Below are 24,439 nucleotides of genomic sequence, written 5' to 3'. Positions count from 1 at the left end.
CCTTATCACTAATTTGGAATCCCTTTGAATATGATATTTAAAGTTTGATCACTCTAATAAAAGCACCTTTTAAGTACTTTTTTCTTTGTCAAGTTGAACTGAGAAAGATTCAATAGACAGTGAGAGACAGGTCAGATTTAAATGGAACTAAGTAATGGAGAATTAAATACATGTCAAAACCATAGAAACCTCTACTTTGTTTGGTTTGGAAAAATCTGTCCTCAATGTGATATCGTAAGATATGTTATCTAGAAAAGAAACCTAAATGGCCCATTTGCAATACTTTTGTTTGACAATTGAACATATATATATATATATATATTTATTTATTTATTTATTTATTTATTTATTAAAACTGGTCCTGCCATGTCAGCATAGCTCTCCTTTCAAGAAATCTCTCATTTTAATTTTCTGTTTTTTTATTTTTCTTATTTTTTTAATTTTACATAATTACCCATTAAATCAATAAGTAAATCACATATGCTTAACTATTTCTAACAATCATAAAGAAATAGGGATTTTCTTTTCCAATGTTTAGGCACCACTTTCCGCCACTTCCTCTTAAATTGTCTCTAATTCCTATTTATCTCCTAAATTATCTCTAACTCCTGTTTATCTCTTCAATTATCTCTAATTAAGTAGAGAGATTCTCTCCTAAACAATCTCTAATTCCTATTTATCCTCTCCCCACTTTTTATCGATATCTATCTAAAGAAAATTTCAATAAAAAAATTCAGAACAATTTAAATGTCATAACGAAATTATATACAGAATTTAAAATATTTATTCAAAACACAAAAAAATTAATAGATTTAATAATATTCATATTATTAATAATTTAATATTTTTACAAAATTCATCATGTAATTATGTAATAGCAATATAAATTATAAATTTACAAATTATCCAATTTAAATGTTATTCAAATAATAAAAATCTAACATTAAAAGATAAAATATTAATTCAATATTTTAATAACTAAAAATCTTAAATAAAAAATATTAAAATAGATAAATAATATAAAACATATTTAATATTACGTAATAACATTAGAAGAAATAATATTCAAATAACATAAATTTTTAAATATTTTACATATTATTTAAATATTTTAAAAAAAATATTGAACATGCAAAATTTTAAATAGTTAAAATAACGAAATTATGTAGTAAATTTAAAAAAATCTTAAAATCAGAAAATAATTATAATAGAATTCATAATATATATTAATAATAATTTAATATTTTACAAAATTAATAACGAATTATGTAATAATAGTACAATTATAAGTTTATGCATTATTAAATTCAATAAATAATTAATATTTTAAGAATGTAAGTAACAATATTATTTCAATAACTAAACAATACTGTAAATAACTAATTTCACTTATGTCAATTAATAATTGTAGAAAATAAGTATCAACAGAATTATATTTATTAGTAATAATTTTACAATAGTAATGTATATTCATTATATATTTATATATACTATAATTAATATTTATTTTATTTTCAATAATTATTTAGAAATCTATTTTTATATTTTTAACTGTAACTAAATAATTATTTTCCAACTATATTTAATAGTAATTATATTTTTTCAATAAATACAGTAATTTAATATTTACAGTATTATTAATAGTTTAGTATTTTAATAATTACAATATTTTCTGAAAAGCAATATTAATAAATATTTTATAAATAATGTACTTATCAATTAACAGTTATATAATTAAATGTAATTATTTTTAAACTGTAACTCACAGTAATTACATTTAACAGTAATTAATATATACATTATTTAAAAAATAATAGTATATTTTTTAATTAATAGTAATTAACACTAATTATTTTAATTATATTTAAAATAGCGTAAAATTACATTTAACATTAATTAACAGTAACTAAAATCTAAGCTACAAATAGCATAAATAGCATAAAGTTACAAGCTATAAATGATTTTTAAACTGTAATTAACAGTAATTATAAGTTAAGTAACAAATAGCACAAAATTACATTTAATTACCAGAAAATTACATTTAATTACATTTAACAATAATTAAAAGTAATTAATTAACAGTAATATGATTCATAGTACTTATTTTGAAGCTGTAACTAAATTATTTTTAAACTGTAATTACCAGAAAACTACATTTGATTAGTTTTAGCCAAGAAATTACCAATATATTTCTGAAAATAGGATAATTTCCATTAATTGATGTAATTTGTATAAATACAGAAATTTAATAATTACAGTATTTATTGAAAAAAAATATTTTAATTAATAGTATTTTATTATAATTACAGTATTGTTAATAATTAACAGTACTCTCAATAAATACAGTATTTTATTAATAACTAACAGTATTCTTCATAATTACAGTATTTTTAATAATTAACAATGTTCTCAATAAATACAGTATTGTTAATTAACAATATTTATAAAAAAATAGTATTAATTAACATCAGTTAACAGTATTTATTTTTAAAATGTAACTAAATAATTATCTTTCAACTATATTTAACTGTAAATATATGTTTTTCAATAAGTACAATAATTTAATAATTACAGTAGTATTAATAATTTGGTATTTCAATAATTACAGTATTTACTGGAATGCAGTATTAAATGTAATTTAGTGATATAATTTTGCATAAGTGACCAAAACATAATAAAAATATCCATCAATTATACAAATACTATTAATATTTCAAAATATTGAAACTGTTATTAAATGTAATTTTATGCTATTATGCTATAACTAATGTAAAATACTGTAGTGATCTCTATTATGCTATAAATAGCATAAAATTACAAGCTATAAACGATTTTTAAACTGTAATTAATAGTGATTATAAGTTAAGCTATAAATAGCATAAAATTACATTTAATTACCAGAAAATTACATTTAACATTAATTAACACTAATTATTAATTAACAGTAATATAATTCACAGTATTTATTTGTAAGCTATAACTAAATCATTTTTAAACTATAATTACCAAAAAACTACATTTAATTAGTTTTAGCCAAGAAATTACCAATATATTTTTGAAAATATGATAATTTCCAGAAATTAATATAGTTTAAATAAATATAATAATTTAATAATTATAGTAATTATTGAAAAACCGTATTATTTTTAATAGTATTTATTAACATTTTGTGTTTAAAATGCTTGGTTTATTTATTTGAAAATGGTGTAGATTATTTTTGTTTTCGTTGTTGCCATCTATTTGAAAATGTTTGTTTTATTTATGTGATTGATGTGTGATCACATCAATTTTATATTCATAAAAACAAAATAATAATAATAATAATAATTGTTTGGGTCGTGGCTGAGCCAGCCTTGCAAGACATGTGGCCACCCTGCTATCGCCACGTCGGCCTAACTCAACCAAGGTATGCTATTTATGGCCCCCCATCTTATCCTTCCAGCCACATCAACTACACGTCATATGGATAAGCACAACTACAGATAAGGAGGAATAAGGAAAGATGACTCCACTTGAAAATGAGACTCTATTCAAAATACCTTGGTGACTAACCTCATCCCGACAATCCCGGAAGCCTAATCTAACCAAGACACGGATTTTCGGCTATAAAAAGGTAATTCACGCTCGAGGTAAGGGATCCCAACTTCTAAGACCTACACTGCTATTTAGCTCGGACCAACATCCTTATAGCTTGGCCCGACCACCTACCACCTCCCATTGACTTGAACATCGGAGTGCTTACCCGGGGATAACTCATCGGGCCTCTAACTTCTTTCTTGATCATAGGTCTTGAAGCGCGGCCTCGTCCTTGTAACTCGGCCCTGCCCTGTCAGCAAGAACTATCTAGTTGCTCTCCTCAATTCATGCACCACCCCGGATTAAGCAACATCAATAATAATAATAATAATAATAATAATAATAATAATAATAATAATAATAATAATAATAATAATAATAATAACAATAATTAACAGTATTAGAATAATACAGTATTTCATTTAATTAATAAATATAGTATTAATTAATATAGTATATATTTAATTAATTGTAGTGTTTTTGTATCTAGTTAATCACAGTATAATATTAATTACAGTATAATATTAATATGTGATTGTAATACAGTATTGTAAAAATAAATTATTAATTAATTAATATTATTAATTACAGTATTTAATTAGAAGTATTTATAATTGCATTATTTTTCATATTTTATAATATTTAACAGTATTAATTAATTAATATTATTAATTACAGTATTTGATTAGAAGCATAAATGCATTATTTCACCTTTTTTTATCAAATCCCGTCGATTGCACGGGTCCCCGCAAGTTTAGATCTTATAACGGATGCCCAGCTTTACACAATTACAATCAAATTTGGATTTTAAGATAACAGTTAATTGTTACTGAAAGTCAAATTGAGATTTAACATCGTTATCATTATCTCCAGAAAAATGGCTTCTTCCATAAAATGTTTCTTTCACCCAATCCTCACACGATCCGACCAGTAATTTAAAAACGGAGTAAGTCTCGAAGAACAATCGACTGCAACGTGAACATTGCAACAGTCAAGGATTGAAGCAATCGATAAGATTGCAACAGTTAAATATTGTAACCGGGCAATTGGTTTCGTTTTACTCTAATTTTGGTCAAAAATCATTGAATCGATTAATAATCCGTTGATCTGAGTGATCGAATCATCGATTTGTTTGATTTATTTAAAGATTTTAGGTCTTTTTTTAAATTACTTTTTAATTTTTTTGCGAAAAGGAACCATCTGTTAGATCAGACAGTCAAACCATCAACCCAAAAATCAATGACCAAAACATTTTCAGTTCCAAATAATTTTTTAAAACATTTCTACTTCTTGTAAAGGTACTAAAGGTACTTAACGGTTTGGCTTATGTGGCCTCGGATCAAGACCAGAAAGGGTTGGAGAATCAAATAACTGCAACCAAAAGTGTATTCTTCTTGCAATCAACTGTCTTACAATCTCAGCCTGACTTGTATATATAGTTGAGAGAGAGAGAGATTGCAATTTTGATGCCTAAACGAAACACTGAAATAGACAAACGAAAGGTGGTTACAACTTGCAAGTTACAACAATCAAACACTTAGAAGCTCAAAAAAGAAACTGATGACCGATAGAGTCAAATATACAATCTGATTGTTAGGATTCAGTAGTTGCTCGGCACGAATTCGGATTAGTTGAACGCTTTGACTGTTCAGGGGCTGTAGAATCAATGATTGATTCCATAGCCCGCTAAACAGCCACAAAGTGTTCAGCTAAACCTTGCTTGCTCAGCATGATCTTTGCTGGTGGATTGATTCTACAATCTACAGTGACCAGGGGCTAAGAGTTAACTTCAATACTCTGATAGATATTGGTATCACACTCATGGGGAAGGGCTTGAACTGTGAACAAGGCAATATCCTTCTCTCCTTCTTCACACGTGTGAAAAATTAAAAATGGAGAATTTATTATATATGTCCCGATCGGGCCCGGTCCTCCTAATGTCTTAATTTTCCCTATTAAAAACCATCATTACTCTTTTCTAACAAAATCATTCTTAAATTTCCCTCTCCCTCTTCAATACAATAGTCAATATTTGTAATATTTTTCCTTTTCCTTTCAAATATTTTTGAACTCCTTTTGACCCTTTCTAATAAAACATGGGTATAAATTATATGGTTTGGATGAGATTAAGTACCAATCTAAGACAAGCCCTAAACATATACCTTGGCCTGGAACAAAACCGATGTCAAAGCCCAAATTTGCCAGCCCAAAATTAACCAAATTCCCCCTTCAACCCCCATACATTTGCATGGATTCGCTTACCAGTTCATCCTATTACGGGGTCTGAAACTATCAATGACCCTCAAAAAGGAGACCAGGAGACAAACCAGTTGGCCCTGATCATAATTAATGGCCTTTTTGAATAAATCAGATATTAGAGGCCCAGCCAATGATCTAGCATAAAAGTTTATCGTCCTAAGCTAATGCCTATCTAGTGCCTGAACTCTAATAACTATTTGCTATACTTACCTTGCAAAGTCTTCACTTTGAAGCTTAGAGCCTTAGATGGCTGTATGGTGCAGCAGCAATAGCCATGGCTGTCTAAAATCCCAGCTCAGAGGCCATTTGATAGCGGCTGAAGTTGCTGAACTGAAATAGTTATTGCTTTGTCTGCCCAACTTAATTCACTAAAAAACAAATCAATAAGCTTTTCGATTAAGCATTTCAGCAGTTATCAAACGCCCCCTTCAATTTTGAAAGAGCAAGTTGTTTATTTCAGAATTCTCGAAAAAACTTTTGCCGTTGGGGGACCAACAGCCTATACTGTTGAGAACATTCTTGGGAATGGCACGTTATTATTATCATAGAATGGGGTAAAATAGTAATTATCCCCTATTTTCTTTTGATCAAAAACATAGACATGGGCGTGAACCAGTGAACGTATCCGGTTCAAAAACGCTTTCAATGGTATAAGCTATTGGCCAAAACAGCCAAAATAAACCTTGAAAGGTTTGTAACCTTAGATGGCTTTGTTAGGGGAGCTAATATGATAGCCCAATAAGCCGAAGAGTTGCAATCCAAGCCATTGCACCTGCTGATATGCCGTTGCCTTTAGCAACACAACATCAATGATGGCAATCGATAAAGAGTGGCCAAGCTCAGAGTTTGTGCAGTGATGGGTTTCTACGTTTTATCACAGATTTACCTAGATTACGTCCAATATTGGAATTCAAATCAGATCTGGTCATGTAAGGATACAAATGGATAGGATCGAATTTGAATTAGGATATATTTGAATCCAATCCAATAATATAATTCTTATGCCTGATCCAACCCGATGATTCAATCAAATCTCATAAAGGTTAGTTTGAATTTAAATCCGTTAAAGATGTCACTAAATCTTATCTGATCCGATTTAATTTCTGTAAAATATAACAAATTATTAAAAGAAAAAACATAGCAGTCTATATAAAGGAAAGCAAAATGAATGCAAGTATTTTTTTCCTATTATTCAATCCAATCCAATCCAAAATTCTGACAAAGGGATATCCAAATCTAACAAAATAGGATTGAAGTTGAATTTGGATGGGATTATGACCCGATCCATTTGCACCCCTATCACCATGCCTACATGTATGAGAAGAAGTATTTTATATCCTTTTCACTCGCATGCAGTGTTTTGATGTAAATTTACAACTAGTGGTATTAACACCATTTAATTTAAGAAATTTTTCTGGGCTTCAAGCAAAATTTAAGACATTTTAAAATCAGACTAGACACAGAACCATTTTGACCATCGGTTCCTGGGTCAAATGGTACGACCTCCGGTTCGAATGGACAGCCCATTCTGATTTAAAAATATAAATAAAATAATTAAAATAAAAAACTGCTGTCTGAGTTGACGAATCAACAATTCGAGCGCCTGGGTCAGCAGGTCGCTGACCAAGTCAATAATTTTTGGCCCATGAACATTTTTAGATTGAAATAAAACCAATTGCTTGGACAGATCTCAGGTCAACCAGTTTGATCATCCAATCCAATCTGGTTTTCAAAACCATGACGATAACAATAGGTTCACATAACTTAATCTATACTACCATAAAAGGTAGAAATAGTTTCTCATGGCTTCTGGACTTTCTATTGACTAAAAAACCTCTCTCTTTGAATTTGGTCACTCTCTAATTAGATGAAATTGTAATTTGAATACCACTATTTGGTTCAATCTATTTCCACTCATTATGTCCGATGATTGAAGTATCAAATGCCATTCTCTCTTTTACCGAAAAAAAGGGTAAAATACAAAAGCCTCCCCCTAAAATTTCTGACAATAAAAAAAAAAATATTCGCTTTAGTTTCATTTTAATAAATACCTCCTCGAAATTTTTAAAAAACCCAACAAAATCTTCCCTTCCATCACTAATCCAGACAGAAAATATACAAAGTTAAGAAATTATCCCTGACAATTGTCATTTAAAATATTTTCAAAAATCAAAATTATCCTCATTCGAGCAACAACACATTCACCATATTTTACATTCTTTTTCACATCAAAAGAAAATATGTATGGATGTGATTGGGGAAATGCAAAGAAGTCAAAAATGAACTGAGCAGCTTGGCAGTAAATAAGGGGATCCCGGAGGGCATTGGGTTTCGGCGGTTGAAGCCTATTTTCAGGTGGTCGGCGTAACAGGCACAGAAACTACTAAAGGAGTGTTCCTAACATATTTGGGGAGCTACAAATCAGCACTGTAGCTGTAGTTAGGGTAGTCCGCCGGAGTGCCGTCTTTCAGCTGCAGCAACGTCTGAAAGTGACTGAAATTTTCTTTACTCGGTAAACCATGGAGTGTTGTGGAGAAAAAACGATTGATTTCAATGACTGAAATTAAAGTAATGACGATAATAGAGAAAGAAGACCAAAGTGAGAGAGAACTGAGAGTGCCGTCTCCCAGCTGCAGCGACATCCCAAAGCAGTTGATAGAGCGAGTAGATTCTAATATTTTATGCACGATTATGCAACCTTTATTAGGGTTTGGAATGCGTCTATCGAACAAAGAAAAAGGTGGGGAACAGAAACAAACAATCAGATGAGTGAGATTTATTTTATATTGATATTCGATGAGATTTATTTCTTGTACAATCAGATGCAGGATTATGCAACCTTTGGTCTCCTTTCATCTGCTTCTCTTTTGGCTTCTTCTCAACTGCTTCGAGTTCTGCTAATTTTCAATGCTATGTTGTGCCGTTAACTACTACATTCTTCTTCGTCTATTAACTTACAATTCGGGATCAACCATTGCTTTTAACTTCCTTCTCCAACCCTGGATATTCTCTTAGCAAGCTGAAACAACCAGAGCATAACGTTTAAGCTGAGTCGGTGGGGTTTAGGGATGGGAAATTGATGTCACAGTAAAATTGTATGTAAAACAATTTACACAAGGGCAGAATGGGTATTTGGAAAATTTGATACATCAGCCTTAACGTTTTCCGTCTGTGTAGTGACAGAAGGGAGGATTTTGTTGAATTTTTTAAAAATTAAAGGGAGGTATTTCTTAAAATTAAACTATAGGAGAGATTTTAATTATTGTAAGAAACTTTAGAGGAGGTTTTTGTATTTTATCTGAAAAAAAAGAAAGAAAAAAAATGTCATTGGCTCTCGTTCAATTCTATATTTTTAAATATATAAAAAAATCTATATTTAAGGAATACTCATCATTAAATCCATCAATAATAATTTCAATAGCAAAAAACCATATTTTTAAAAACTGGATTCAAATATCATAAAACCTATATTTTTAAAGCTGGTATGCAACATAACTCATAGGAACCGACTCCTTTACCCTTTCATCAAAGTTAATGTTGATCAATGGGGCGCAAGGTATATCAAGCTCTGGGTTGTTTATTGCTTTCATAGATCATCGGGGTGAGTTCATGTGTGCAATAGCTATATCTATTACCCCTTAATAAAAATGAGAATGATTCATTCTTTATTCTCAAAATACCCTGATTTGATATTTCGACTTTTACTCATATTATGAAAAGAAATTTCCATTTTTGTCCATTATCAAAACATCAAAGCACCCTGAGAAAAAAGTGTGTTTATACGTGTTAAAATGGTAGCAAAATTGGCGAACATGAGAGCCATAGTTTTTTCTTTTGGACACTCATTGCAAATGGAATGCAAATTGTTCTACTTTAAGTTTGATGTTCGATGATAATGAAAGGGCCGATTATGCCAAGTTAATTGGTTTTGTTTCTTTCTCATCAAATCAGTTTTGTCAGAAGGGATAGTTGAACGATTACCAGTCAGGTAGGACAAATAAGATGCCAAGAACATGGTTCTGGCATTCCAACAACATAAGAGTTGATCTAGCAAGTAAAGTACTTCTACCTAATGTATTTTTAATTTTAATTATAATTTTTCTCTAAAAATAAAAGATGTTGTAGAAACCATCGTAATGAGTTTATTCAAACTCTATACTTCTACCTAATGAGTACGTTCCAACATTCCTTCAGTTCTGATAGCATTCTTTTTAGAGAATAAACTCTATATGTTAAATAATGAGTTTGTTCAATTTACTAACTGAAAATTCTAGATGAGGTGTAGATTGGGTGGTTACTAAAACGTACTCCATGAGTTTGGTTGATTGCTTCATGAACATTTTGCCATTGACTACCAATTTTAGCTTAAGATATCTAAGAGTTATATGAACCCATGGTTTCCTTAACCCCAAGTAGAACATGGATGATCATTTACCCTTCACATTTGATGCATTGAGACAACTCCTTCCATTCAACCTTTTATCCAAGGATACCCTATGCTGAATTTATTATTCCAAGGAAGATAAGAGCATTTCTCATGGGTTAATCGCCTATAATCTAACAAATCCAAAGAAGACAGCAATGTGGCAAAAGGAACTATTTACTTCAAAGATCTAACCCCAAATATCAATCCTCCAAGTTTTGGAAGAATTTACTTTTGTTAGTCAATTGGCACCTAATAATTTCCATCCACTAAAATATCATAAAAATAGAACTTTATAAGTTTTGGAACGTAATTCAATCTCCAATGTAGCCCATGTTTTACAAGTTCAATATTCAAACGATGAGTTTTATTGATTTATTTGTACTCTATGGGGCTACACAATGGAGGGTAGCCCATTGTGATTGTTATACGTGACTTATCTATGAAGTCAGTTATGGTTATTACTCCAAGGACGATGGTGGTATAAAACTTATCTTCAAGTATGATAACAACTTTAAGTAGGTTAAAGGAATAGTAGTATTATAGAGAAAGTTACTAAAAGGGTAGGATGTTGAGATATAATCTATCATTTTGCTACTATGGTTTCTTTGAAATTTATATTATTTGACTTTGTAGATTTTAGGGGGTTGTAGTCTTCAATTTTGTAAAACAAGGGATGAACCTAAATAGTTATTGTTTAAATTGGTTATTGCATTTAAATTAATATTATCTATTTGAGTTTGTTGATTTTAGGACAGTTTTGACTTCAACTCTTTGAAGTTTATATTATATGATTTTGTGGATTTTAGGAGATTAAAATATCCTCTTTTGTGAAACATGGTATGATTGGTATTTCAGCATTCAAATTTATATTGTATTATCATTGCTCTTTAATAAACTACATGATTTTATCAATGCTCTTTAATTGCTATCTTGCTTTCATGTTTAAAGGTTAGATTCTTTATCATGTATTTTAATTTTTTTCATCTATTCCATTAATGTGGACATTTTCTTTAATGGTTATTTTTTCCCTGCTTATTTATAGGATCCAACAGGTCACTTAGCATTTATTTAATTTGTTTTCCATTATAATTAATATGATTCAACCAGCCCTTATTTCTTTTATTTAATTTAGTTTATTTTATGGTTGTTGGTTCATTACAAATATGTTGGGTCACTTAAATTGCATAGTTCCTACAGAAATATATTTTTTAGTTTCTACTAATTTGTATAATTTGATTGGCCCCACAAAAGTTATGTTTTTCTTATATTTTGAAGATGAAATAAGAAACCAATTATGGAAAAATAATGCATGCATGTGCTCATTAATTACTTATACAAGTTGCTATACACACGCACATATAGATGGGTCCTAGCATTGCTAATGAAGTTGGAGACCACATTTGGTGTTGTAGATGCATTCTTGACATAAAATAGCTTTTGATGATGGAGTTAGGTTTGAACCCATTTATCTATTTTGCTTTTTTGCCTTGATATCTAATTTAATAGGACTTCACTTAGAATACTTGCATTATGTGTAAGAGGTTGTTTAATTACATCTGAAGTAGTTGAATTGATGAATGGCTTAAGAATTTGTCATTTAGTGATTAAGTCCAGGAGGTTGCAAGCTCCTTCATGGGTGAAGCTGAGGTGGCATAGATTACTAATTCCCATACCCTTAGATTTTTTAATATTTGCTAATTTTATCCATAAAAATCAATAACTCATTTATTTCATCCATTTCAGTTCCTCTGTTTGTGTATGCGAAAGTGAAATAATGCATATTGTATTCAAAAGGCAAAAAGTCTCTATGCAATAGAGTACTACACACTAGGTGTATACATTCCACTCCACCATGTGCTCAATCCATGGCAGGTTTATAAAAATGAAACTACAATTAATGAACAGAATTAATTAGTTTGTGTTTAATAGCTTGTTAGTTATCAACTAATACTTAATTGAACTGATAAATAGTCTTTTTCTCTTTTTACCCCAAAATTTTAGCTATATGAAAGTTTTATTTGCCTTTTGCTATCTATTTTCTAGGTCATTATTTTCCACATTTATGATGATGTTTCTTATGGCCAATTTTACAAGTACTTGCTATCAACTCTGAATTATATGTGGCTCAAAAGATCCTCTTTGATCAAAGGTTTGTTTTCATGATCTCAATCCATAGTTAATTTCTTTTTGTAGTTTTCAAATATTTGGTTCTCAGACATGTATTAGGACTTTGTGTTGTTAGTATTGAATGGTTTAGACACTAGAAACCAAACAAAATGAACATTTTAATGATTGGCTTAACACCACTTGTCAACATTTATTATGAAATGGTTAATTAATGGACACCCATTGGACAAAAAATAGTGCTATGTTTGTGTTTTACATGCATTGATAGTTAAAAGGTGTGGAAACATAATTACGTTGGTTAAAGAGATCACTTTCCAAAATCAAGTATATTTCAAACCAATTTAGAGATGGTTTGATAATAACTGAAATAACTGGACCAATGTTGAAAACTAAGAAGAAAGTCTATATATTTTTCAATTTGACCAAAGTCAAACTAAGAAAAGATCTCAAATTCTGCTAAACAACATGCTTAAAAAACCATATATGAAATTTATTTGGGCATTTCAAGACTTGTAAAATTCTATATTGGATTTAGAAACCAGTATTTGCAAAAACCATGGTATCATCATTAGGCAACAGTTGAAAATGTACTCAAGATATCTAAACTCCAAGAGATTCCTTGCAGGGGATAACCCATCCACCAAATCTACTTTGAGGTTACACTCTTTTCATCTTTCCTTTATTTGAGTTATTTGTTCTAGATGGAGAGAGGAATACAACAGTAATAATCTGAATATCTTACTTGTAGTGACACCAATAAAAAAATCATATAGTTAGGGATTGCCCTCCAATGAACTCTTAATCAAAATATTAGTATAGATTAACCAAGTCAAAATATGTTTAGAAGATTTAACTAATCTTGCTTGCTTCGTTGACAACCTTTTCTTTATTGAATATGACTATTGTTTTGAAATGCAATTGATTTTTTTAGTGGACTCCCTTCTCATTCAATATCTCCTTTTATGATTGTCTTTAATAAAAACTCACTAGCTAAGAAGTAGCTAGAGTGTTATTTTTACCTATCCATTGGATCAAGACTCCCTTCAAATGCCACTTAATGGCTGCTTAACGGCAAGTACTGGATTGACACATTTTAAAAGTTCAGATGCTAACTTGTCATGTTTTTAAGTTTGGGGACCAAAGTGGCACTAGGCCCAAAGAAGTCAAATCATATTGCTATAAATAAATACTAAAAATACTAGTGTTTTCAACCCACCTAAGTGACGTCTAAAAAAACTATTTGAGTCAAAGAAATCAAATCATATTGCTATAAATAAATACTAAAAATTTTAAAATAAATAAAATATCAGTGTTTTCAACCTATTGGTTTAACCATTTGAACCATTATGCAATTAAGATTTTAGGTATGGTTTGCAAGAAACCCACCAGTTGGTCAAAAACCATTTGACTCAAGTGGTTCAACCATTGACTCGTTCAACCTAGTCACCAGGTCATGGGTTGCACAATATTCAATGTATGTACAAACTTCTGGAGGCCATACTTTGCGCTATGATGTCCAATTACGGTGATCTTTTTTTTTATTTTAGGCCATACTTTGCCAAAGAAACCCTTTTGGGCCTCAAATCACAATTTTTAGAATTTTTATAAATAAAAAATTAATATTTTAACTAAAAAATAAATTAAACATAAAATAATATTTATATATACATATATTACATCTAAAAAATAATTATACATTTTTTATTGATAAAATACATATTTATACACACACAGATATTTGACCTAGACAGTCAAACCAGTGACTTTGACCTAGTGGAAAAAAAGGATTGGCTTTCGTGTCAATTTTCAAAACATTGTAAAATGCAAAAAGTAAAATTATAAAAAAATCGGTGCATCTCTAATATTATATAGTCACCATATCAAACAAAAATAAGTATGATAAATAAGAAGTATTTCTATTAATACAAAATTAAAAATTGACTCAATAATGAAATTATTTTTCTCTTTGAGTGGCAAGTCAATAGTTCAACCATTCAGGAAAAATGGGTCAATTCATGATGTCATAATTGAATAATTTTTTTAAATATAAAAAATAGATAATTGAAAAGTAGAAATCTTTCAAAATTTAAACATAGTTGTAATGCTGTAGAAAATTGATAAAATACAATAAAAATAGAAACATAGTTGTATTGTAGGAAATTGCATTAAAATACAATAAATACAAAAAAAAAATTAAGATAAAACAAAACACCAAAAACATAAAAAATTGCAAAAAAGCAAAAAAATACAACAAAAAAGGAAATTAAGAAAATACAACAAATACAGAATAATGGAGACAAAGAAAAGAGGAAAGTAAAAACAAACCAAAAAATACAAAAGAATATAGAACTTTGAATTGATATTTTTGTAATTTTATCTTTACCATCAAGCCCATTAGCAGGGCGGGGGTGAAGGGCTAAAATCTGAAAATTCAGGGCGGTTCTTTATCACTATTGTAAGTTGGGTGGGCTAAGTGTCACTATTGAAAAGTATAGTGGCAATGTGTAATTTACCCTAATAAAAATTTAAAATAAATAAATAAATAGAAATACCATAAGTTTTAGAGAAACAGAAATTTTGGAGAAAAAATAGGCACATCTCTACTATTATATATTTGACATTTTAAAAAATAAATACAACAAAAAATTATTAATGATGCAAATAGAGTACAAAAATTAAGAAAAAAATAATTAATGTTTAATTAACTCCACTAATGGGATTAAATGTTTTTTTTTTTTTGCTGCCGGATTAAAAAGTTGCATTGAATGGTTCAAATAGTTAGGTCACCATGTTGTTAACCATGAGCCATAGGATTTTTCATAGGTAAGTAGTTTAATGGTAAATGAACCCAAAATCCAATCTATTTGATCAATTGGATTGATTGTGGGATAAAAAGCAATGTTCTATAAATTGATTGGAATTGCATTTCTGTCTTACTTAAACAAGTTAAATTGTGATGTCATAATTTAAATAATAAAATTTAAAAAAAAATAGAGAGAATAATAAAAATACAAAAATTTTGATCATGTCTTTAATATTATATATCCGTTGTATAATACAAAAGTGTGTGAAAAATTAGAATTATTCTTATTAACAATGGGAATGGATAATTCTATCTTTACCGTCAGCTCATTAACGAGGCAAGGGGGAATTTTAAAAGTTTAGGTAGGTCTTTGTGGATCACAAACAAAAGTTGGGGGAGGGGCTAAGTCTCACTACCATCAAAGTACACAGTGGCAATCTATAATTTATCATAATAAAATATAAAAAAAGAACTAGGTAGAAATTCACTAAGTTGTACAAAATATAAATTTTTTGTAGAAAAGGGGGTTCATATCTAGCATTTATATTTGACATATAAAAAAATAAGTATGACAAATAAAATTCATTTTTATAATGTATTAAAAATGAGAAAAAAACTAAAAGAAAAAAAGAAAATCAATGTCTAATATGATCCCACTATTTGTGTTAAATGATTCAATGGTCCTACTATCTAGGCCACTATATGTTGTTAATTGAGTCAATCGTTTTTTTTATAGACAAGCAACTTTGTGATCCAAAATCTTTATCGATTGATGAGTCAACTAGTCCACCTATTATGATGTAAAATACATTGATAAAAAAAAAAAAAGCAATGTTCTAAAATTCAATTCAAATTGCATTTTTGTCTCAATCAAATAAGTCAATTTTTTATATCATAAATTAAATAATAGAATAAAAATATAAAAAAAATTAAAATTATAAAAAATTGATCATGCCTTTAATATTATATATTCAACACAATAAAAAATATGCACAAAAAATGAGAATCATTGTTATTAATGGGTCAATCAATTTGACAAACAAATTCAATGGAAAGTTAAAAAAGATAGCTGTAAACTTCAAATAAAGAGATTGAAGATAAGACTTAATTGGAAAGGCAATAAATCCACCAACACACTAATTGTTGTTGCTATTGTCATTTGAAACTGACACATGTACATTTAAGCTAGTTTTTTTTTTGGAAGGTGTAAAGCTTATTTCATTCATTCAAGAAATTGATACAATTATAAAGAATTGCCAAAAAGGCCAATCAAAACCTATATACAATTTCTCAAGAAGAACAAAATATAAAATGGATGAAGGAGAACATAATGAACTTTTGCAATCAAACATAAGTGAACTTAAAATCACCAACAGAGGTAGATAAGCACAACTCTAATCCACCACAAACGGCGAGAGAAATGAAAAGAGAGGTTTCCAAAAGAAACTATAAAGAGCCGGTAATAGTAAGGTTGGGGTATATCCACAAAAAACGGCAAAAGCCCAAACATGACAACTGCTACCAAAGACTGAAACTACATCTGCCAGAGAATTGCGAATTGACCTGACCATGAATTGCATCTGCCGGAGAACCACCAACGGACTTAACCATTAACGGCAAAACATCAAGTAACATCCACCGGTATCGAATTCCCAATACAGGATCCAAGAGAAAGTAACCTCCCTTATCAAAACTCCAGCAGAAAGAAGAAAAACATAAACAAACACAAAAATAGACAAATAATGGAGAGAACCAAATGGGAAATGGTGAGGGAAATAGATGAGAGGAAAAACATGAGAAAAATGGAGAGAATCGAATGGCAAGAAAAACAAAGAATGGAAGTAGGGGAGGAGGGAAGAAAAGAAACAACAGAAAGAGAAACTCGAGAGAACCACCCCAAAAGAGAGATGGATAAAATCTCGAAACTCGAGAGAAAAACTCTGTCTAAACAGAGAGAGAGAGGAAACGGTGTCGCGACTATTATGTTTTAATCTATGTTAAGTGGGCTTACATATTCAGTGAAACAATTGCATTGATGGGCTATCTTGTAAGCGGGCCAAATCAAGTGATTCATTTAGACAAAGCCCGTAGACTTCAACAAAAGGGTATGGGGCTTAATGAGTGGATACCACATTTTGGCCCATATAGGCTTAATGGGATCCTATTAGGTCAAAATATAAAGGCTCCTAGGTTATGGTTCCCAATATGTTAAATCATCTAACCGCCCTCCTGCTCTACCCCATTAGAGTCAAGAGCTGAGAAAACCTAAGGAAGAATGAAGATTTAATTGAGGAAAACCACAGTCAACCTACCATTGATTCATCACTCATTCTGCAAAGGTTTCTATTACTGCGATAGATACAGGTATGTACATTTAAACCTCCTTGATAACTGCAGAATGATATTCTTTGGGGTGCAACATGGCTTCTTGTTCTTCGTACATGAATGATATTGGTATGATTCTGCAAGACTAAGGATTGATTTATTTCCCTTTATTTATTCTTACAAGCGACTTGCAGAGAGACTGTTGTGCTGATTCTATTTATTAATCTTAATTTCTTCTAGACTGTTGCTCATTCTATTTAAGTTATAGGGTAAATTGCAAACAGTCGTTTAGGGCCCGTGACACTTTTTGCCACCATTAACATTTCATCAATTAAATTCGTTGAATGTTCTGTTAAACGTAAGTGTGGTGTAATTCTTTTACCACCAAAATTTCTTTTTTCATATGAAAACTGCTTTAGGGCCATGTAGGTGTGTCAAAGTGTGAGTGCTGCAAACACCCATCCACCGAGGATGTGAATGAACCATCTATTAATTGGTTCAGGGATGCTTGGCTAAGAAAGGGCCGTTTTTGGGCACGCTTTGGGTATGGAGTATAGAGGCAATGAGTCCATTCAAGATTTACTGCGGACATGGTCTCAGCCTGCATTACTTTCACAAAATCCGTGAGCAATGGTTGTGGGGTTCTTAACAGCTTGATTTGTGTATTGGGAATTATGGAAGAAAAGGAACAGGCATAGGAAGGAAGGTGTCTTCAGATGCTCTCAACAGGTCATATTCTCGATCACTAAATGGTTACATGAAACTAATCATTTATGCAAGTTTAAGGGCTTATTGAACTTTGAGCAAAAATTAGCTCTTGCTTATGTAGGTCTTATTGTGATTCCCATGGGTGTCAATTGGACTGGATTTGATCCAATCTGATCCGGTCCAATGTGAGTTCATTATAAATGGAGCAGGTCCAATCCAGTCCAATGAATATTTTGGACCATTTTGGATTGGTCCAATTCAATGTTTGGACCATCCAATCTGTTCAAATTTGTTTTGATTTAGATTTGTTTCAATTCAAATCTGATCCATTGACACATATATTCTCATCTTATATCAATGGATTAGGTATTGGCTTAATCTGACCCAATCCAATATAAATTTATTGCAGATAGATCAGGTCCAATCCAATCTAATAAATATTTTGGATCAGATTAATCCAATCCAATATGTCTTGTTACTCCACCCAATCCATCCAATTTGATTTTAGGCTGGACGGGGTCCAATCCAAAATCGGTACATTGACACCCTTAACGATTCTTCAGCCCAAGCGGTTTTTGTGAACCTGATATAAATGGTTTTGTGAAGCTGAACGCTGATGGTGCGTCTGGGGCAAAGCCGGCGCCAAGTGGGGGTGGTGGCTATCATTACTCATTACGGCCTTCATTCTTGAAATCTCATTTGTGAACTCATTTAAAATTTTCAAACTCCCCTTTTATGCCTTACATATAAGACATAACATTCACATCTCTTTTCTGTGGATGGATGGCAAATGCTTTTGGCCTTAATCTTGTGGAGCACTGTAGGGAGATGGGTAGCAATTAACCCAGGATCAAACATTTGAACCCAATCCTTCTCTTTTCAAATCTCCCACCTCCCATCCTCCCATCGCCTAATACAGTAATCTTGTTACTGCAAAACCAGGTTCAAACTTAATATATAATCTTGTTACTCTCATCCTCCTCTACGCCAGATATAATAATATTGTTACTCTCCATCATGGTGCGGATGACATGAACAGGTTCCTAATGGTTGATGAGAGTAACAAAATATATTACTGTATAATCTTGTTCAAACTTATTGCTATAAGATTGGGGACTCTGCGTGGATGATACAATAATCTTCTTACACTATGTCTTAATCTTGTTATGCGCCAAATACAGATTACCCTCATCCTCCTCTATACAAAGCCCCCACCTCCCATCAACTCTTTCTTGGATGGCACGGGTCAGTCAAAGACTTGGCTGATCCAGAATAAATTTACAAGAATTTTAGTAAAAAAGTTTTACTATTATGTATTTATTCTTCCAATTTAAAAAGTAAACAACTTCAAAGTAGAGAAGAAAGTAGGCTAAAGAGCATATATGCAAGGCAAATGATATGTCCGACAGTGGAGAAACTCAGAGTTGATCTGTTGGTCATGGGAAACCATGGTTATGGGTTCTCAAAGAAGTGGATAGATTATAGTAGCATTTAACTTTTTTTTAGATTTAACTTATATTTATTCAAGTGCTTCTTTTTAAAAATTTGAAAGAAAATGGTGGATAAAAGAGTCTTAGGGTATATATTTACATTATTTGAAAAACTCATGGTATGTTTATAAGTCAATTTATGAGAACTTGGGGTATATTTAAGTCATTTACCTTAACGTTCATTTGCTTTTCGAGAAGTTATTTACCTGGATAAATGCACTTACTTAGGTATGCATTTCCTAAGAGATATTTATTTGGGTAAGTGCATTTACCTATGTTCTTTTATTTCATGGATAAATAAGACAATGACTATTTTAACCATAAAAAACCATTATTAAAAGGGGTAATTAAATTTTATTCCATCTAAGTGTGTCAACTTTCCCCCAAATGGGAAAGTTACTTATTAACCCAAGAGATGGGTATCACTTGCCAAGCTAAATAAATTTTTCATGAACCCCACATAAATTCAAAAAAAAAAATACATGAATATCTTGGTCAATAAAAACCAAAATTCTATTGATCAAATTTTCCTCTCTCAAAATACAAAAAATGAACAGGTCCTAAGTAAAACTGTTCATATTAGAAAGGAAATTCTGACAAAGCAACTTTCAGCCCTGAGGACCAACTCATAGTGGCTCAGTTGGTAGGATATCTGCAGACTCTTGCAATAGAGACCTGGATCAAATCCGCCACCAGGGTTGGGGGGTTAGGGGATGAGGGATGGGCTACCCCCATAACCCCATGTAGCCAAAATAACTTTTCTACCCTGAGGAAGAATACGGTGACCCATGTGAGGTGAAACACTGTAGATTTAGAATTTGAGATGCACTCAACTAATTTAACTTCTTTATCCCTTCATTTGTAATCATCTTTTTACCCTGTTTGGGTTTGTCTCTGATATTTTTTTAGGGAACGTAAGACCAGAGGGACCTGTAAACGGTGTAAACAAGTACTAGTGTTCGAGGAATGTTTTCTTGTCTCTGGCTTCAAAGGACACTGGTCGGGTTGGGTGAAACAAGGAAATGGAACATGATTGATCTTCTCCCCGTAGAAAATGTGCAGTTCTTTGGTAAAACGAATAAGTTACAGATGTTTGAAAAGAATTCAGTCTTTTTTCTTTTTTTTTAATGCAAACCGCATTTGAAATCATGCATATATATTCTGCTTTTTGCTAATTAAAATTGACATTGAACAGCCAAAAAGATGATAGGTTCAAAACATCTTTTAGTTAACAATACATACAGGAGAATCATTCCAACAATGCTTCCTCCCACTGAAATTTTTGATATTCTGCGCCACAGTTTGAGCAACCTTTTTACCATTTCTATTTATAAAGCTAAAAAGTTCAGAGATTAAAAAAAAAAAAAACTACTAAAGTCTTAATGTCATCCAATACATGATTACAACCCCTGAAACAACCAAATTGATGAGAGATTTAACAAAAAAAAATCAACCTGATTCAACTATAATTTTCTTCTGATTTTACTTTTTAGCAAATTTTAAGGCAAAATGAAATAGCTAAGAGCTCCAACTTCAGAAAAATACTTCATGAATTTTGAGTAGTTTTACCCGCAACATCAAGAAATACACCTATCTTTCAAAAAAAAAAAACAAGAAATACACCCTCGCTAACCTTCGTAATACATCCAATATATAGTTGTTATTCCTTCATTTTTAACACCACAATCACAATTCCATAAGTTTAACACCACCACTTGGGAGAGGGACACAGACTGTTTATTCATGTTATTTGACGGCTATATAACATCGACGAGTAAATAAATACATAAATGGTGAGTGTTAGGGAAATATCGAAAATGATGTTTTTTTTTTAATAATTGATTCTCACACAAACAAAAAAAAAAATGTTTATTTAATTTTTCAATACCTACATGGTGATGATTTGACACCGTTTTTTTATTAAATAAACAGCTACAGAACTAAACACCATCTATAGCGCTGATCGAACGTACGGTGAAACGATTAAAACCGATTAATACATCCAATAATTGTTGTTCCATCACTTCTAACACCATAATCATAATTTAATTAGTTTCACAACACCACTTGGGAAGGGAAAATATGCATATACGGTACAGTTCCATTCCTCAGACCAGTGTTTTATGATGGCACCCGAACCAGGGTCAGACCGTTAAAACCAGAAACCGGTGGCCTTTTCGGGTCCTGGTTAAATGATGATTTTGGTGGGTTGGATGGATAAACTGCCCGATTAACTGGTAAAACCGGACCCGGAGAGCATTCCAGTTTTTGCCCCGATCCGAGTCTTAAAACACTGATTAGCCAACTGATCTTTTTTCTTTCTGCTTTTTCGAAACAAAAGAGGAGGGGAAAATTAACAATTTGTTTGCAAAGCCATTACCAGGTCAGGCGCAGTTCAAGTAAGATAAGACTAACAGAGAAGAAAATCGCATTTAATTTGTTGTATAACAGGGATAATCTAATTGAACTAGATAAGAATCTAGAGGGTGTAGTCGGTGAATCTGTCCCAAATTAGGGTTGAAATTAAGCAGATGATTGACCTATAAAATATAATAAATTAAAATTTGGAAGTGTTATTATTATTAATTACTAGCGGAGTATAGGGGCAAAACGTGATGGTAAGTGGCTTGTCAAAGATAAATTATTATAAGGTAAATTTTTTAATTAAAAGTTTACTGGAAAAAGATCTATTTAAAATAAATAAAATTTTATGGATAATAATATATTTAATTTAATAAAATAAAACAATAAATAAATAATCATGACCATCAGGCAATAGAGTGAAAGAGGGAGAGATGACTTTTGTCAGTGTATTTTTGTTTTATATAGAAGAACAATTGTAAATAGTTAAATAATAATTAATTTAATTTAATAAATAAATAAATGAGATAAATAGACAATCAAGTGAGAGAGTAAACATATACACGATTCTATGTCCTACTTTACTAGCAATAATAATTTGTGTCTTATCACTCCCAGGTACTCTGCAAGTCGACTTCTACACTGATTGTTCTAGAGGCAACCAAATAAGGCACAGAAGCCTAGTCTACGTACAAAATCTACCTCTGAGGATTTCGTACCAATAAGTCACATCCTCTCAGGGATCTCGAATGCGGTGCATGAAGCTCACGCTAACCGACGCCTATACAAAGGCACCTCCATTTTCTAAGAAAAGTATGTGCAGTTTAGCTTTCACAGTTCACCAGCTCTCTAGTTATCTCACTTTTAGCTCTCCCAAAGCTCTTCGTTGACTTAAGCATCAATGGTTCCCACCTTCGGTAAAGAAACCCAGACACTCTGATCATCACTTTCTTGTAGCTCAACCAGGCGACCTATTCAATCCAACGTCCGAGTTGTCTGCCAATAAAGAGCACTAGATCGCGCACCATCAATTGGCATCGTCTATAGGAAAATGCTACACAAAAGTTAGGTTATCACCCATTCTCTGAGTATTAAGAAATGACATTAACAAGGGACAATCGCAGCAACGCCTGGATCAAAAGACCCCATAGGGGGAAAAATCAGAACAACTAGCCCAGACAAGCCTCATCAGCCCTGATCCTGAGACCACCTTTACAGGTTGATCCCTCCTCCGATGCTCCCGTGGGAGTTGGCAGCCAATGGACTATGGAGTCACCCTCGCGAGTCGAGCCTTTCAAGGCTCTTGTGCGGGTTGACAACCTATAGATAGTGGAGCTGCCCCCACAAGTTAAGCCCCCTGTGGCTCTCGTAGGAGTAAGCGGCCAACTTCTCCGAGAGCTAATGCAATGCAGCCATGGCACAAATCTGCAAATGCAACAACATGACAGCCCACTAGCATGTGGTGTAATTAATAAGATCACCAGAGAGTCGGAGGAAGCAGGTTTCGTCGCCTCTGCTAGTCGAACTTTAGGGGTTGGAGCATGAAGGGGAGAACCCGCCAAAGCGACAAAGAGAAGAAGAGGTTATCTACTTTAACAAAGACAATACACATGTGATCCATTACCCTCATAATGATGCCTTCGTAGTCAATATCGTGATCCACAATTACAAAGTAAAAAGGGTACTTGCCGATTCTAGCAGCTTGGAAAACATCCTACTCCTTGTAGCTTTCGAGCAAATGGGACTGTGGAGGGAAGATCTAGCCTGAGGTGATGTGCCCTAGTCAGTTTCGGTGGCGGGGCAACCCGAGCTCTTGGTTAGATCAACCTATCTGTGACACTAAGAACCGCACTAAATAGGACGACAACTTTCTAGTGCTGGAAGCGGCGTCCTCATACATGCGATTTATCTCTCTCGCTTTTAGCTCTCTCAAAGCTCTTCATTGATTTAAGCATCAGAGTGCCCACCTTGGGTAAAGCTACTCGAACACTCTGATCATCACTTTCTTGCAGCTTGACCAGGTGACCTATTGGGTCTAGTGTTCGAACTGTCTGCCAACAGAGAGCACCAGACCGCACACCATCACCATGAGATCCAATGAACACAGTTTCAACTTTCAAGTCTAAGAGTGGCCATTTGTGCAAAAGAAGAAGAAGAAGAAGTTAGGTTCATACCCAACACACTACTCATGAAACCCAAATGATTGGGACTAACATTGGGTAACGGCCTTTTTTTCTGTTATATTGCTCAAATACTAAAATACAAACTTCTACTTAATCTTAACTTTGCCTTTTCTTTACTCTCTCTCTCTCTATATATATATACACAAGTAGGAATGACTGGGGTGGGCTGGGGTAAATTCAG

This window comes from Nelumbo lutea, chromosome 6 (genome assembly GCF_056320005.1).
Source record: "Nelumbo lutea isolate HS-2025 chromosome 6, American lotus-T2T, whole genome shotgun sequence".
NCBI classification, from domain to species: domain Eukaryota; kingdom Viridiplantae; phylum Streptophyta; class Magnoliopsida; order Proteales; family Nelumbonaceae; genus Nelumbo; species Nelumbo lutea.
Note: the sequence above shows the minus strand (reverse complement) of the source record.